General features: G+C 41.3%; 1 protein-coding gene across 7 annotated transcripts in view; it reads left to right on the plus strand.

Annotated features, from left to right (window-relative positions):
* Positions 1-8,860: 8,860 nt before the first annotated feature.
* ADD1 (adducin 1) overlaps positions 8,861-15,420 on the plus strand; it is a 61,701-nt gene continuing 55,141 nt past the window's right edge. For all 7 annotated transcript variants that reach the window (XM_068402811.1, XM_068402814.1, XM_068402812.1 and 4 more), the window contains exon 1: positions 8,861-8,977. The gene's annotated coding sequence lies outside the window, so the exon portion shown is untranslated. The remainder of the gene's footprint in view (positions 8,978-15,420) is intronic.

Consider the following 15,420-nt stretch of genomic DNA (forward strand, 5'->3'; position numbering starts at 1 on the left):
ACTCCATAAATCTTTGTGGTCAGTCTCTTAGAATGAGGTTGTCAGCCCATTGTGTTCTGGTCTGTTCTAGGACAAAACACACTGCGCTAGTCTGCTTTTTGTAGTTCAACAAGACTTTTTCCATTATTAAAATGGCTACTCAGTTTGTAGTTGCATGCAGAATAAAATCTGTTTTTAACATACTATCAGCACTATCAAACTATCAGTGATAGGCATTAGCAGGGTGCTTGTTATATTCCCTCATATTTTGGGGACAGGTATCCTAAAACCAAGGGCTTGATATTTATGCCAAAATTACCCTATTCCTAAATTGTAATAAAAACGATAAATTTATTTTAATGGCCTGTTAAGTAACTTTGTTGATTCAAAAATACTGTTACAATGGTCTTGTATCTCTAATAATGTTTACAAGACTTGTAATAATAATTTGGAAAAAAAAATCCTGTCACTCCTGAAACAGGAGAAGGTATCTAGTTTCTATCAGTCTGAATCTATATCTATAAACTTCATTTTTTTTGTTACCTTTCAAAGTTTATAAGTCAGTTTTAATCTTGTTACAGTTAAATGGTCACAACTTTAGAAACATAAACAAAACCAATCCAGAATAAGAATTTTCTGTTTATGAAAACAGTAAACCAGGATTTAATCCCTAAGGGATTTTCCTTAATAATAAAGAGATGTAATATTAGGACCATACATAGGAATCGAGGCAAGAAACTCTGCCTCTATCTTTTGCAAGACACACAGACATACCCAGTATCAGTCTTTTGATGTCAGTACTTAAATTTCAGTTTCTGTTGAATATTGGATATCTTAAGTTTCTAATTCCTTTTATTTCAAATGAATATCCCTGTGGTTCACTACCCTGATATGATCCACTCTGTAAAGAAGGCTCAGCCAACGAAGCATTTAAAAGATATTTTTGATGTATAGATAATAGGCGTATCAGAGCAAGTTCTAATTTCTTGCATTATTTACACATACTGTTTACAGAGTAAATCTTTCTCTGTCTGGGAATAATTGACTTGTGTCATGACAGTCATACTTACAGTATGCTATCTTTGGAACCTTATTCAGATATTTAATTTTTTTTGCAACTATATATTCTTAAGATTTTTAAACTGTAAAAATACTTATGTAATCCAAAACATATAAAACAACACTGTTTTTACCTGTGTAATACAACATCTGCAAATATGTAAATTTTTGTGTTAATCTCCTTTTTTTTTATATAAATGTATATATTTCTGAAGTGGATAACCTTTCAATGCCAGTTCATTTAATTTTGTGCAGTCATCTTAACTTCATGGGTGTGTGTTTTAATGCTTTTGTTTGTGGTTGTGTTAAATAATGCTTGATTATTCTAACCGTGAAGTTAGAAGAATCCGTTTTCAGCCCCCTTAAGAAGCAAATCTTCATGTAAGCAACACTATCAGAAATCAGGCATTGTGGTCATCAGACAGTGTGGCTGGGGGTGGAAATTACCCATTTTCCATTTATTTCAAAGTTTCCTGAGTGCAGGGTTGAGGACTGAAGCACTCATTTTATCTACGGACACAAAATGCAAGTCTCACCATAATAAAAAGAGCATCTCAGAGGAACAGGAATATGTGAGCAAGAAAGCCAGTCTCCAGAGGTGTTCTTCAGGAGCTTGCTTGGGAAAAGAGGACCTTCTCATTTCCCAGCACTTAATAGCCCTTCTGCTCAGAAACGTCAGTGTAACCTGGTAGGTTTACATCTGTAGGTTACTACAAGTACAGTAGACTTAAAACCTCATAGGTTCACATCTCCGACATCTCCAGAATTCAGGGTAGGAGTTACAGATAAGGACGTGCTCGGCAATCGACTCATCCCTCCAGAAACAGGTAGAAGGGTTCCAAACAAATCTGCAATCACTTACACTCTCTCTCCAAGTCATCTTCTACATACTATTCTAAGTCTCTTTTGTGCAGATGAAATTAAATTTCTGGTGTTTGCATGGAGGAAAGCCACAGCTAGAACGCATGGCTCATAGTCTGTCTCTATACCTCTTACTAACCTGACTCTCCTCTTTCCCTCACCACAAATCAGCCTCCTGCATCTACAACCTACTGCAAGCTCCTTAGCTTTAAAATAGTTCGTGGAGAGGTGTAAAAGCAGTATTTGGTATGATGAAAAAATGCAGTTTGTGAGTTTGGTAATATCCAAGTGAAAATAATTGATACTAGTTTGGAAAAAGTCTTGCCTCTTCTATCTAAGCTTCCAAGAAAAAGTGTTACAGGTGATATTTCTTGGGGGGAATTTTTTCTAGGGGAAAAACATCAGAGTGGTTTTGAAAAGTTTCAACAAGGGACTGTCAGTGAATAGGTATCGTAAAAAGGGAACCGATACCCAGACAATTTTTGTATAGTGAACGTGATTTGTGTCAGCTCTTGTCGAGTATTCCCTGATTCAGAACTTCAGTTTTTACAAGAATGCAAATAAGCAGTGAGAGTATTAATGGCCTCTGGTGTTTCCTGCTTGGGAAAGTTCCAAAGGGCTGTAAAGATTTCTGAGGCTTTAACTGTGATTATGTTGAACGTGGGGACATCTGCCGGTCAGCCTGTCGGGGCAGCAGGAACGCCGCCGCTGAGCATGTGCGTGGTGGCAGTCATCTGGGTAGAAATCAGTCCTAAGTGACTTCAGACAGAAGCTAGAGATTAAAGCTTAACTTCAGGTGGAAACTTGATGGGCCAGGTCTTTGAAACTGAAGACATCTGTGGCTCATGTTTCTCACGTAAGTAGTGATGATGTTTAGCAAAATTACTCATCTGAATGTCTTTTAACCTAGATGACAATGAAATTAATTGCATTTTATATTCCTGTGTTTAAATTACTCCTAAAATACACTTTGAGGTAGAATTTACATAATGGACATCTGAGCACAAGCTAAATTATCGACATCATGAAGCATTAAAGAGTTGTCCTGAACACTAAATACTTCACCTAGCAGCAAGCAAGTCACATGATGTCACAATAATTCCTATCTTACTAAATAGTCAAGGAGGTTTTTTTTCCTAGCAATGAGAGTGCTTGAGATGACCATGGGTACAACCTCTTAAATAGGAGCGCTCCTAGTTCTTTTACTACCAAAACACCAAATAACAAATGCTACTAAAACTTCTAGAGTAGATAGCATTTGAGCTCACTTTAAAACTGGATGAACTGAAGTAATGAAGCTTGGTGGGCTTAGGGTACAGAGTAAGTCTTGTAGCATAGCCAGCCCCAAAAATCCATTCCTTCAGGACTTCCATTCTAGTATCTTGATTACAGGAGGGTCATTACTATCCCTCACCTGCACCTCCTTCCTTACAGCATCTAGTTCCCAGGAAAGTGGGTCATCCAACCTCTCAGGTTCATGACATGGCCCTAATGGGCATGTAATCTTAGAGATATCAAAGAATCATTCTTAACATAATTTTACTCGCACATAGCTCTACTGGAGTTGATCTGCATAGAAGTGACAGTAATGCTGGTCGCAGGATTAGATCTCCAGGTATATAAAACCAGAGGAAAGCATCTAACCCTGCTTTGAGTTACCACTTTTTCTGCCTTTTGACAACCACTTCATACTAACTCCTGCTGTGTACGGTCTTGGCACGGTTGGTTCTTGTAGTGGGAGGCTGATGTGCACTTAAATTCTGACCTTGAAAGCTTTTTGCATGGACGGGGTTCCCACCTGTACTGAAGGCCAGTGATGTGAAAGGAATGCCTCAGACACCCAGAAAAAAGAAGGGTCTATTCCATGTAAACTTATTAAAGGGTTTTGTTACAGGACAAAGAAGGCAAAATGTACCAGGTGTGGCCTCACAAGCTGTCTCATTTAGGCTTCAGCGACTACATTGTGCTAAATTTAATTTACACTCTGCTAACATTCATGCTTATTTATTTTTCCAACTAAATGCCAGCCCCACCCGAACCATGAAAATGTGCCTTTTTTAAATTAAATGTGGTTTAAAGGAATTCAGAATTTGATATTCTAGTATTACAAAGTGTCTCCCAAGATTAATTTATTTTCTCCTGTATATAATAATAATTAAGATATTAAATATTTAAAAATATTTCTGTTGTGCTTCTCAGCCCTCCTCATTACTTTGAACTTGCCCTGGTATCTTTTCTCTTTTTCTTTGTTTTACTCTTCTGGGTCTGTTCTTAAGTCCTACCTCTTCAAAAGTTCTAACTTCTGTTAATGGCACTTTTCCTTCTCCTACTACTAAGGATGAAGATGTCCTTAGAGAGCAGCTAAAAACAATCTCAGCAGCTCTAGTGACACTGGAATTAGTATAGAAGCAACTTGCAGAGAACACTTATCTAGAAAGCACGTGATGCTTAGGAAGTCATAAATGTTGCAATTAAAAGAATCAGCTTTACTTGGAAAAGGGGTTTGGAAAAACAAACCCAAACCTCCACAATGTTGTAACGTTAAAAGAGCAAGTTGGTTGCTTGAGTTCCTTTTGGCTAAAGCAATTGCTGCACCTTTGGTTGTGTTCAATTGAAACTGTTACTAACAGCTTCAGCTATGAAGCTAGATTTACATTTAATCTCAATCATGTATAAAAATTTCTCCATGCCCCCCTGAGCATAAAGTCAATATTTTTCAAATGTAGAGCCAAAGTGGACTCTCAGTTTAATAGATTGTCTAAAATCTGGCAACATTTAGTATGTTGCTGTTCCAGCTGCTCTGCCCTTTCCCCACCTGCTGCTTCAATTCTCTTCATTTTTAGTTTTTTCAGCTCCAATAAACCTCAGATGTGTTTTTGTTTGGTTGTGGAGAGAGATTAAAGTAGACAAGAATACATTTTTTTCCCTCCATGTAGTTGTTCCATCAAATGTTTCTCAGATATATATACATTAAAGGTTGTTTCTACATACTATTTTCCAATCATTTGGAAAGTTCTCCTTCCTTACATAAATCAGTAAAATTCACAGAATCACAGAATGGTTGGGGTTGGAAGGGACCTCTGGAGATCATCTACTCTAACCCCCTGCCAAAGCAGGTTCCCCTAGAGCATGTTGCACAGGGCTTTCAAAAAAAAAGCAACTCCCTCCTGTGAAGAATATGATTAGAGCTGGGACAAAAATAGTTTCTAATAGTACTTCGGACATAACCTTACCTACACTGACCAACTGTGGTCATACTACACATAAGCCATGAGATATTATTAATGCTGTTATAAACAGCTGAAATTAAGATGACCTGTTACATCATTTTTAAAAAGGCATTTAAATTCAATAATTCCAAAGAAAAATCCCTCACGAGCTTTTCAGTAGTAATTCTTCATGTGTGTAAGCTCACTTGTACCAGCACTAGCAGAGTCCTGGGTGCCAGTGAGACACACAGCACTTCTAGGGCTGCTCTGGGGGTGTTGGGTGCAGATCATTGGTGCTTGTCCACGCACACCCTCCCACCGCTCCGAGGCTGGTATGACTCGTCAGGGACTGGCTTTTACTTTCCTGGCACCTGACAAGGAAGTTTCAACACTAAGACTCCCCTTTTGAAGGCCGATGGGAAAACTGGCAGAGAATTCACATACTGGCATTGTTTTATTTAGAGGAACCAGAACTTTGTCTGAGAAGTGGAGTGAAAGGTCTGCATGAGATGAAAATGAACAACGACAGTAAGGAAGCAAGTCCTGCCCAGTCAATGGACTGTCAGGATAGAACAGTTCTGGCAGGCCAAGAGGGAAAGATCTATTTTGATACTATCATTCCCAGTTTCTAGGTAAGAAAACTGACCTGGAACTGCTTACGTGGGATGAGTGCACCCCATAGAAAGGCAAAGATAAATGTCCTGATGTCAGATTTGTGACATCAGCTTAGTACTGTGCTTCTCACGGGTAGCTGTAAACACTTCGATCGTCGAGGAGTGCTAATGCCAGGAAAAGAGGTCAGTTGCGTAAAAATAATTTTACAGTACTATTTTTTCTGATCCCTACTAAAGCCAAACTAAATTAATTTGTAAATAAATACATTTGCATTGACTCTTTTATTTGAGACTGTATGATGTAAGTTGAGTCCAGTGCTGCTGATGCTTGAAAACAACTTACTGTGGATGAGGCAGCAAGTGGAACATCTGTACTGCCTGAACAGTACCACACTGACCCCTCTCCTGGGAACATTGTGCTGTCTGTAACTACATGGTAGTGTTTTTCTGTTTTCTGAAGGGCTAGTAGCCGTTCTCCAGCATGTGTGCAGGTGCGTACATGGCAAATGCAAGCCTACTGGCAATGAGCTCATCTTGGTCGTTCTCCCAGACCCCTCACCAGCAGTGTAAAGATCCTGGAGTCAAATACTACAGGCTGAAAAATACTGTGTGGTTCGTATTGTACCTTTTGTTGTATCTGTAATGCTGTAAACCCATCTGGTAAGAGTTACCACAGACAGACAAGTTCTTCATGTCTTAAATAATGCAGAAGTGCTTTTCCAGATGGTCTTTGATGCCGTATGTTTCTACCCCTGTAATCCTGCCTTTGCCTTTGCACCAGCGTTGCCCTGCCTGCAGCTGGGGAGAGGCAGTGCAGCAACCTGGTCAGGCCAAAAACGGAACAGACAAGATTAACACCGTCCTGCATCAGCGTGGGCATTCTCGGGCTGCAAAGTGAATTGGTTGAGTCAGCTGCTTCAGCAGAAAGCAGGCCTCGCCCCCTCCCTCACCCCCCAGTTTTTCCATCAGATTAGCCAGGTGAAACAGTAGCTTCTCTGGCCTCATAATGCAAGGAGTGGGGGGGAAGGCTGGAAGGGGACAGCAGGAATCAGTGACCTTGGGCAGGTCATGGGGTGGGACAGCAGAGAGGGGTAAAGGAATGTCACTCTTGCGCAGTGTTTCACCATTAGAGTGAACAGGTGTGATGATAAACCACATCCCTTGATCAGCCTAAGCTGCTTGTGACACGGTACCCCGTCGTTACACAAACACTTTAAGCCAGCACTTCTCATGGAAGAAATGACCCTGCCCTCCTCCAGTCCCTGGGCACAGCTGCTGCCCTCAATGTCCCCTTCTTTCTTGGCACTGCTGGTCTTACAGCCGTGAACTTAGCTGGAGGGGAAACCCCTTCCTTTTAAAACAAAGCAGTACTTTTTTGCTGAGTTAGTTTTAACATGGATCCATTCTCCCATTTATGTTACCAGACAAGAAGAGAGCTTTATGTGTTGAATGCCATGGTGAGGAAAGAGGGGTGAGGAGCCAAGATGAAGGAGGGTTTTGACAGGTAGTGATTACATGCCAAGGGGAAGACAAGGTGTGAGGCAGGTGGCTGGACCCTGCAGGTGCAGAGCACCTGCAAATCTCGCTGAGTAGACTTTGAACACGGACAAAAGTATGCTATCATCTCGTATGTACACAAACACATCCACTGGGTTTAACAGGGTTCAGCACCAGACAGGTGAAGTGACTTTAATGTTTTAGGTTTACAGCAACAGTTCGTACAAAAAAAAAGTTCAGATATGATTTGCTAATTATTAGTAATTACACAAACACCTATCCTGTTGTGGGATGTTTTTGATTAGGCAGATCTATGTCCAGCAGTGTCTTTTTGTCAGATGTGCCATAATCATTCTGTATCATCGCTTGACAACTAAACCACCATTTTTGGTGGCTGAATTCACATACAAGTTTACATGTATCTCTATGGCCTGTTTTTTCCATTCTGAACAAAAAAAAAAATGAAGATGAATTGCCAGAAAGCGTGAACGAGGTAAGCGGAGTGTGTTTCGTTGGTGGAGGTAGCTGGAGCAGGCTAGATTCCTCCCATATTCCAAGGAAGAGATGTTTATGGCTCCTGAAGGCACCCATCAGATTCTGCTAGCAGGAGTCTGCTTTTCTTCTGATCATATGGATAACTTGGGGGTGTGGGGTACAGATAACAGAGAACAGCTTATCGTTTCTGAAAGCGTGTTCCCAGACCCCCAACTCTTCATTCGACCCGAGGCAGGCACTATTCTATACCACAGTTTCCAAAAATAAGTGTAAAGCAGCAGTCTTAAAATGATACAGAAATGATAGTAAAAATGTACAGAAAATAAAGATAGCTAACAGAACAAGTTAACTTTACAGTTGGTGCTTTATTTGCAGTGACTAACAAACTGCGGTTATACTAGCCACACAGCTCTTCAAAAGATTTAGAAGATCTAAAGGGATCATTTACAAAGACCTAATGAGGCCTGCTATTACAAGCTACACAATATATCTGCGCACTTCCTGAACCAAGTATATAGCTTCTCATTAGACTGGAATTTAACATCCGGAGGATATTCAGCTGACTTAAATACCTTCAGTTTTGATAGATTTCTTAACCCTCACCAAAGCAGGTGTTAAGCTTGACTACTCTCACTGCACTTCTGGATCGATCTTGACCTGCTCCGAGTTTCCAGCGATTAGATATCGTCGCCGCTGTGTGTTGAAGCGCCCTTTATCGTAACGCTTCCTTGGCAGTTACTTGATTTCTGCCCCTATCTCTCAGCCTGCTGCAAGATAAGCTTCCCACATGACGCGCGGCTCCTTCCCGAAGGGATCCAGCTCCACGAGAAACCCCTTTCCCGGTGTCTAGGGGGCTCTTCGCAGCCCCTGCCCACGCGTTCGGGAGTCGCCCAGCACTTCCCGGAGCCTCATAACCCGTGAAGCGCGGCCCCGGCTGAAGTAACCCACTCCCACGGGCGCCGACACCGCTGGCCGCCATCCCCCCTCACGCACCTCCCGCCGACCCGCCCCTGCCAATGAGAGAGCCGCTTAGTCGCCGAGCGTGCGCCCTCCAATGGGCGGCGCGGTTCTTGGCCTGCGGCCTAGGGAAGCCGCACCCTGTCAGGCGGGGGCTGGGGCCGCTCGGTGGCTGTGGGGGAGGAGGGAGCGGCGGGAGGCGGAGCTGGGGCTCAGCGGCGGCGGAGGCAGCCTGGTCAGGGGCACCGGCTGCAGCGGCCCCTGTGTTCCCGCTCGCTCCTGCCGCCTTTTCTCGTCTGTCCTCGGGTGAGCGCTGCCGGGGGTGGCGGGAGGCGCAGGAGGGGCGCCGTCAGTAACGGTCCTGGGGGGCAGAGGAATGCGGCGGGCGCGCGCGGCAGAGGGGCGCAGCCGTTAACGGTCCTCGGCGGGGGGGGGGGGAAGCGCAGCCGTTGGCGGCGGGCAGGCTGTGAGGGGGAGGCGGGCGCTGCGGAGGGGCGCAGCCGCTGCGGGGAGGGGAGGAGGGGGGAGGCGAGGCTGGGGCGCAGACGCTGGAACCAGCTTGTTTAGCCCGGGGCGGCGGAGCGGAGAGGGGAGGTTGTTGTCTCTGCCTTGAAAACAGGCAGCGGGCGGGCGGGCAGGGGGTGTGTGTGGAAAAAACAGCTGCCCGGCGCTCGCAGGGTGCCTGCGGTGCGGGGCTGGGGCGGGGAGGGAGGGTTTCGGGTCTCTGGGGTGGTGGGGGGCAGAATGAGGTAGGCTCCAGCCGCTGAGCGGGATGGGGCTGAGCTGCGGGGGCGATTGGGGTTGGAGGGGCAGGTTCCTGTCAGCCCTGTCTCGGGAGAGACGGTCCCCTGGCCGTGCCCGCGGCGGGGAGCGAGGGGGGATGCTGCTCCTGCCGCTGTTGCCGCCGCAGGAAGCGGCTGCTCCGCGTATAAGTCTCCATTGCGCCCAAGCGTTGCGTCTGCTGGCTCTTCCCCCACCGCCCTTCTGCTTCACCTGCCCCTTCCAGGCTGCGAGGTGACCTGCTGATTATGCTTGGCAACATGCGGGCACTAGAGTGTCCAAATAATCGTCCGCAGAGGACGCCGGAGTGAAGGAGGAGATGTGGCGCGTTCGTGCGGTGTTATTGATTGGCGGGGGACCAGCACCGGCAGCAGCAGGGCAGTTGTTTTGTTTCCCCTGCTGGAAGGGGCATCTGTATTGTAGCATTTCCAGTGTCTGCTTTTGGTACAGAACGTCACGTGTCTTTCTGCACGTAATTACTGCACAGTCTCTGCTGCTTTTAAGGTTGATTCTTAAGCTACGTTTGCTTTAGGTAAAACTAGCAATTAGAGAGGGGGAAAATCCAGTCAAGCTGGAAAAATATCCATGTCTGTACTGACATGGGGGCTAGGAATAGCACTGTGTTTAAATCTTTCATGAGATACTGCTGTAGCTCAATGGTGTAAGCTCATGGCTGGGGTTTTTTTTATTCTCTGCTTTTTGGAAAGTTGCTGTAGATCATAGCATTATCGTATACCAAAAGTATTCGATGTTCTTTCACGGTGACTTATGCCTTTATTTGGAGCTTTATAAAACATGTCTACCTTCAGCTTGTGATTTCTCAAACTGCAACTACTGCTAGATAATTTCTGTATGCTTTGCTGAAAGCTACAGGTATCTCCGTGCACACAGGCTATGTACAGCTCTGGGTTCTTGTAACGTGACTGAATGCGCTAACAGAATACTCGGCAGTTTGTAACTGCCACAAGTTCATTCTTTTTTTGTAGAATAAAGAATTTATTTTTAAAATAAAGAAATATAAACTATTTCTAAAATAGGTTTCCATTTTTCTTTATTAAATTGATTGATGTAGCAATTCTGTGCCTCAACAAGGAAATACTCTTTTTAGAGCTGTTGTATAATAAGCGAGAAAAAACGCAACTATGGACTGGCTCCATAATTCTGGAGCAGCTGTCTTTGCTATTTCTTTGTATTCGGTGAGCAGATTTGATGTGATCATGTAAAAATACCTTAAGCAAACATAGTATTCTATGTAGTTTGCCTCAATTACAGAATTTAAACTTGGTGGTTTTCTTGGGAGAGTTTTCAGGAAGAGACAATTACAAGTTTTTACATCGTCACTGTAACAAGATAACAATATGTGCATTACTATGTTTGCATGTTTAAGTATTTGTAGTTTTACTGGAGTTCTGTTTTCTATATAAGGTTCCACACTGTGGATAGTGATTTTTAGCCAAAAACTGTTGTGTTCCCTGAATGCTTTCTTTTTATGATTGGCTATTATAAAATGGTGTGAGAAATCTGAACATTTGTGCTTCATCAGAAGGAAGCACTTCTGCTAGCATGTTGTGTTAGTAAGTTTGTTCGAGTGTGGTTCACTAATGCTGTAGAGTGAAGAAGGTCATTTACTGAATCAGTATTTTTCTGTGACAGTTCTTTAGATGTCTCCAACAGAAAATAACTCCGTTCTCATTCTTTGAGATTCACTATCAATATTAAATGTTATTTTGCATGTACGGAATTGGATCATTTGATGAGATTATGTGGACAAACCCATTTGAGCACTGAGAGACTTTCACAGGAGTAAGGATAAAGCTACTTCCACCCCATTCAAGTCTCAGTTTTTGAGGGGTAGCTTCGCAGCATGAAATGCTTTTAACAGATCTCCTCATGCAACATTCTGTGACTTGCTATAAGAGGAAAAAGCTGAATTTTGAAGTAGCCAATTTTGTTAATAAAATAGAATAAAATATTACAACTGGAGGTTTCAAACTTGAAGAAGGGTGCTTAGCGTGTTGATTGCTAGTAAGTGTATAACTTATATGTGACAAGTGCCTTCTAACTCTGAGGAAGCTAGACAGTAAATCTTGTACCCACTGCTTTTCTGAGTTGTAGAAATAGTTTTCTTAATTAAGAACTGTAGCAGTGGTGAATAGCAAGTAATTTGTAAATCCCAAACTGTTGCTATGCAAATGAGCCAGTCCTCCTTTGAGGGGAAAATTCACAGTAGCAAAACTTGCCCACTACTTTTATGAAGAGCATATCGGAGAAGTGCCGCTTCTGATGTGCAGTGAGGACACCTGAAGCATGAGGAAATGAAGTAAAAAATAATGCTAGATTTCTCATTTTGGTGGTTTTCAATGAGAATTTACTCTTGGACCATGATGTATGTCAGAAAGCAGTCTCTGAAATAGCACTGGATTAGTAATTCATACCATAACGAAATATTTCTTAGACGCTTTTAGAGTGGTAGGTGCTTTATATTTTAAAAGTGATTGTGTGTAAGTTTAAACTGCTGGCTCTGTTGTGCAGGTCATTTGACATCTGCTGAGGAACCTGTCTAAAACTCTTCTGTTAAATTATAGATCTTCTATATTAACAGAGTCAAAAGCAAGTATTTTTTAAAAATAGTAGAAGGTCCTAGATTACCTGAGTTTTGCACTTTTCATTCATGTAATTTAATCAGCCTTCTCAGGGGGATAGGAAAACGTTACCTAGTCTTGCCACTTATTCAGCATTTCTCTTCAGAAATACGCCTTTTTGATAGGGCTGAGAACAGTAGCTGTACAAACCTGTTGGTAAAGAAAGGTGTAAAGTGTGAATCATGTAAACCAGTTTATTTCCAGAGGAAAGCTTCTTTTCATTAGAGGTAATAAGGCTTAAAAAGTACTGGTTATACAGATATTTTGATCTATGATAATTTTTACTTTAAAATTACCCCTTTTCTATGGTTACTTTTCCTCTCATTTTAAAGTACTGTGTGTACAATAACAGGGTTCCGTAGTAATTTAGTGGAACGTTCAACATAGCTCTATGATGACATCTGTCATAATCTCACTAAGCATCTGTTGTTTATTGAGAATAATCTTGATAATCTTTAGACAAATTGACGGAAATAATTGGTTTCTTTCCTCAGCAGTCAGAGTATGATGTTTACTGTGGTCTCGTCAGTTCAGAAATTTTAGTGGTTAGTAGTTGCAAAAGTTGTAAGGGCAGAGACTCCAGGAAACATCATTTTTAGACCATTTTTAGAATTACTGCTTTTTCAAATCGGGTATAAGCTGAGATGACATCATTTGTCGTGAGGGCTGTGGTTTAACATTCTAACCAACAGTCCTGGTCTTGAATAAAGTTTAAGTATTACTGTTGCTTTCGGGAATTTTAAAGTCTAACTATTCTTCATTTCAGGGCAAATTAAGTTTTAGTGTAGAGAAGGATTTGAATAACTACTACCAGTCAAGCTGGCTGACCAGTATGTATGCTTGCTGGCTTTGCTGGGCTGACTCTTTGACCGTTAAGAAGAAACTGGAAATGTCCTTGAAGGTGTAGCCGAACAGGAGTAACAACTTCTTCAGCACCTTCCTAACTTCCTCTTTTTGACCTTACTTATTAGATTGCATTCTGAGAAATGATCTGCCTGCTCTCTCGGATGCGGTTATTATTCAGTGAAAGATCAACCTTTCAACTCAGATCAGTTGTGTTAGCAAGCGGGACATCAAGAGTTTTTCACTATCACTTTTTTGTGTATCTTCACTGCAGATTAATTAAAAATCAACATACATGGAAGTGCATTTCAGTTCAGTTTTAAATATTAAGGGATATTAAGAGCTAGTCTTTAAAACTAAAATTTGGAGTTTCCATGCTCTTTAGGCTAATCAAATATTCCTTTGCATTTTTAATTGACTAATGTATTAGGTTTTGTCTTCTAAAATTATTGATTTTTACACCATATATTGTGTATGGTTTTCAGATCTTGACTCACGAAATCTGAAAAGATAGGGAGTAAAGTATTTCAGAGTTCTGAGATTTTCTTTTTCTTCCATATACCTAATTGAATTGCTGAAAAGGGGTCATGGAAAAGTGAGCAGTAAATGCAGTTAATCAGTAACACTTTATGGTATCTTTGATACTTGCACATCAAATGTGTAGATAAGTGTTAAGTTGTGGTACATTTATGCACTGAAGATTAGGGGGAAATCAAATTACTATACCTAAGATCTTCTAGGTTTTTGGTTGGAATCAGTGAACATGTAAAAGCAACTTTGGACTAAAAACTGTAATTTACCTTGCAGCCATAGAAACTTATTTTAGTTTATTTTGAGTTTGTTCTCGTTTTGTACGTACAGACTTCAAATTCTTGTTGTGGTTCTTTTTTATGCTTTATCTCTATCTTGTTTCAGATCTTGAACCTTGAGAGGTCTGATACACTTGCAGCTTTCTTATAGCTAATGCCAGATTAAACCGACAAGTGTCTGGGAAAACCTTGACCCATGAAGATTGTCTTCTGTGGGTTGTGGTGTTGTGTTTTGTTTTGTTTAGTTGTTTTTTTGTTTTGTTTTGGTTTTTTTTGTTATATACTACTGAGCATAAAGTTACTGCTCCTGCGTTGTGACTGTGAAGGTGAAGGATGAGGCTTACTTTGAGTTTAGTTTCCTTTTAACAAATGAAACAATTTCTGTAGCTATTGTCACTACAAAATATTGCTGAAAATCTATGAAGTATGTATGCATGCAAAACATCCATTCCATCTAAAATTCAGCAAAATAAGACATTGCTGCTGTTGTGCATTAAGAGATGCAGTATACTTGGGTTTTCTCCAAAAAATCTCGTCTAACATAGCTTTGCATAGTAATCCTGAATCAACGCAGCTTAAAGTATTTCAAAGTTAAGGAGACTTATTTTTTTTTGTCTTCAACTTTTGAACCTATTAGCTATGTTCATCTAAATTAAACAGGAAAATGGTGACTTCAAACACACAAAGGTTCTGCCAGTAATGTGATAGTCTGAACCCCAAACTTGTGCCCCCACTAGGAGCAGGGCATGGCTCCCGATGTGTTTTGAGAAGCAGGAGCATCTGGCTGTGTAGCCATTACACCCTTGCCTGCAGGTCGGTAAATGATTACCCTCCAAACCAGTCATAGTGTATTTTGCCACTCGCATGCCCAGCCTGGGTGGACCAGTGCTCAGGTGAAGGGAGGAGCAAGGATGGACACACGCAGCGTGTAGGGGGGAACATGAGGACTTGGCATAAAAAAGGATAAATAGGGAAGCATAGGAGATTCCAGCTGATAGGAGATCATGTTTCCTTAGTTCTGTCATCTTTCTCTAGGTGCTTTCAGTTACTGAAAAGTTGTTCATGATTTTCAGGTAAAATTCTACACAACTGAAGTGTTGCTTCATTTTAAAATGTCACTTCAAGTTTCCATATGGTTTGAATAACGGATTCAGTGTAAAGCACAAGACTCTGTTTTGATTCTAAAGTGGAATTTTCTTTCCTTACTGTGGATATAATTTTTAAGCCTACAAGTGTAGGCTTGAATCAACACAGCAAGGGGTTTTTTATTGGGTTTTTTCTCCTCCGTCTTGCACTTAAAGTAAAATTTATTAGACAGTGAGTTTTCAAAGATATTCTGGTAATTTTGGTTATAACTGATAACTTGGAAGCATTTTGGAACAGTTTTATATCTTTTATGAGTGAATTAAGGATGAAGATGTCAGGAAAGTGTTTGTTTTTGTAAATTGTTTTTCATAAAGTGTTGGTGGCCAGAAGTGAACAGTAAAAAATTTATTTGGTTATGTAGAACATTTGCGGTACAGCATTAAATTATTTTGGAATCTATTAATAGGCAGGAAAAATAAATTAATAATGATCCTAGATGTTTGCTTAGATCTAAACTGTACATATGACATGAATTTTTTTTTTTTTCCTGTTTGCTTATGTCGGGATTTAGGTTAAAAGTTAGTAAATT

This window comes from Nyctibius grandis, chromosome 6 (genome assembly GCF_013368605.1).
Source record: "Nyctibius grandis isolate bNycGra1 chromosome 6, bNycGra1.pri, whole genome shotgun sequence".
Taxonomy (NCBI): domain Eukaryota; kingdom Metazoa; phylum Chordata; class Aves; order Nyctibiiformes; family Nyctibiidae; genus Nyctibius; species Nyctibius grandis.